Here is a 2525-nt window from a genome sequence, read left to right as displayed (position 1 = left end):
TGGATTGTTCATGTAATTTAATTGATATATAGTCGCAAGTTTCTTCTTTCATCATTCGCTCTTAGGTTTTTTAGCCAGTATTTCAATTTCGATAGTCATAATGAATTAAGATTGTTATGCACGACAATTTTGTTGAGCTTGTAGCCAAGCTAGCCAGCTTAATTTTTGCATGGTTTTAAGGGGCTACGCCTCTGCCTGAACAGGCCAACTTAAAACGCAGCTCTATTAGTTTATTTTTATTCTTAATCTAAAGTCATACGTGATTTGAAGTCAACATTTTGCAGTGACATGGTATCAAGGTCAAATGCCACCTTTCGCTTTGTCTCTCCTCTTATATCGTACATGACTTGGTATCCTTCTTGCTTTTCCATGTGAAAATTCCTCTTTTTTTGACTCAGAACTCACAAATCCCTCCTTAAAAGAAGAGCATGGCAAAAGGTGCTTTACTTTTCCTACGAGGAGAATGCATAGATTCTTGCTAAGCAGAGGTAAAGGAAACAAAAGGAAGGAAACCGAGGGAAAGAAAAAAAGGGAACCGTAGACCTGCTCGAGTACTGTGTGTTCAAGACCTTGGCCCTGGACTTGGCAAAGATGCCGGAGATCGCTAGGGACAGGCAGTCTACAATGGTCGTGCCGCGATGGCCAATTTCCTGGTCTACGACATGTACGGCCTCCAGCTCACAATCGTGAGGGGCAACACGGAGCTGAGGAGGTTGCTGATAAACAAAGCGAGCGGTAGTCGAGGAGATCGACTGCTCGCTTGATCTCACTGGGCAGAAAAGGGCAAAAAGCAAAGATGAAGCCAACGAGGAGAAATCAAAGGATGGTGAGATTGGTGAAGGAAGCAGAGTCGCACCTCAGGGTCTCTTGAACCTGATTGATGGCCTTCCATGCTGAAGATGCAAAAAGGGCATCACCCAAGTAGTTGGAGAAAAATGTATGGCCCAATGAATCAACACGATTCAGAGGTTTTCTATAGAAAGGCCGTGACCGATCCATAAACTAGTGATCCTCAACCTAATGTTCTAAGGTTTTCTTAAGTATTCTAGAATACTCTTGGGAGCGGGCAATATAGTAATTGTGTACAGATGTAATAAATGCGGGTAATTGATAGTTATGGAGATGTAATATCTACTGTTAGATCAAGAGAAAATACGGTTATGATTAGCCTTATATTTGTATATATAGGGGCTTCCTCCCTTTCATATCATCTCGTTCACAAGTGACATATGTTGAGCCTCTCTCTCGAGCTTCTCTCTGTGACACTCTTGAAGATAGACGCACGCTCTCCAAAACTTAATTAATCATGATGTAATGTATGGCAATGCACTTGCAGGTACCAAAAGAAAACCAAGTTAACTTGTAGAGTCTTTCACAAACATTTCATCGAATGGCTTATGTTCGACTGCTTGTGAAAAAACGAAAGCTACCTACAAACAAAGTGCAAAAACAGTGAAGAACATCTATCTAGTCGAAAACATACATGCGTTGACAATGAAACGAAATGCATCTACGCTACAACAGGGCAACTCAGGGAATCGTTACCTGGCTCGGAAGCGGTGCCGATGCAATAATCAGTGAATGAATCGAGAGAAAATGCCTCGATGGAGAGTAGCTCGTGAATTGCCTCCTGGAGAGAGAATTTTTGTCGCTGGTTCTATGTGTGTCTATCCTCAATGATGTGAGCACAGCGCGCGCCCATCTTCAAACGCTCCAAAGCGTAGAACAGATTCTGTTAGGTCAGTACCAGCTCAGAAGGCTCTAGAGCATCGCGCATGCAGATGCGATAAAGTGCATATATAAATGTGTTGCTATATGCTTCTTTATACTCGTTTTCTAATCGAACTGATGTCTTAAACCTCACAAGTCTTTTAGTGAAGGATGTCCAAAAACTCTTTTATGATGTGCTCTTATTATTGCACTACTTCCATCCAGATGACGTGTCTTGTGGAGAAAAACTGAAGAGGGAGGGACGAGTTTAAAATGTAAGACTGGGATCTACACGTGTGCAAGGTTTGCTCTCGAGTAGTAGGCTTAATCAATGCATGTGGGTGGGATATGACTCCACTTTGACTCTTCCTTTGTTTGTAGCAACATCGAATCCAACACAAGGAATCTTTGTACTGAAAGAGCACTCAACGAGGGTAGAAGGGCATTGTTGCCAGGAGCACACGGTCTCTCCCTCTTTCTTTCTTCGATCTCTATCACCGAATTTAAAATTGGACATAAAAGACAGAGAGAAGATGAGCGAAAAGGACGGAACAATCCTTCTTAGCTCTATATAAGCGCGCATTTGGATCATTAAGGTGAGACAGATACAGCTCGTGTAGTGTAGAGATCGATACATTTGGAGTCTTTAGGAGTTTGTTCCCTCCAAAAAAAAGAGAAAGAGAGGAGAAGACTTGATTTGGAGCTTAATAGGAGCTCTTGTCGTAGGAAAGATGGCACTGAGAGCTATTGCATTTCGAGATGTTCGCGTGGAGGGGCTGCAAGTGCCATCTTTTCTCAACAAAAGTCCATTTATC

At 42.3% G+C, this 2525-nt stretch overlaps 1 long non-coding RNA gene across 1 annotated transcript; it reads right to left on the bottom strand.

Moving 5' to 3' along the window:
* Positions 1-444: 444 nt before the first annotated feature.
* Positions 445-1778, bottom strand: LOC120294645. Its single transcript, XR_005551881.1, has 3 exons — positions 1546-1778; positions 857-893; positions 445-769 (listed from the first exon to the last, which is right to left on the bottom strand). It is a non-coding gene; the product is annotated as an uncharacterized LOC120294645 (long non-coding RNA).
* Between the last annotated feature and the right edge of the window lie 747 nt (positions 1779-2525).

The sequence above is a fragment of the Eucalyptus grandis genome, chromosome 6 (assembly GCF_016545825.1).
Source record: "Eucalyptus grandis isolate ANBG69807.140 chromosome 6, ASM1654582v1, whole genome shotgun sequence".
NCBI lineage: Eukaryota > Viridiplantae > Streptophyta > Magnoliopsida > Myrtales > Myrtaceae > Eucalyptus > Eucalyptus grandis.
Note: the sequence above shows the minus strand (reverse complement) of the source record. Positions and strands in the feature narration are given on the sequence as shown.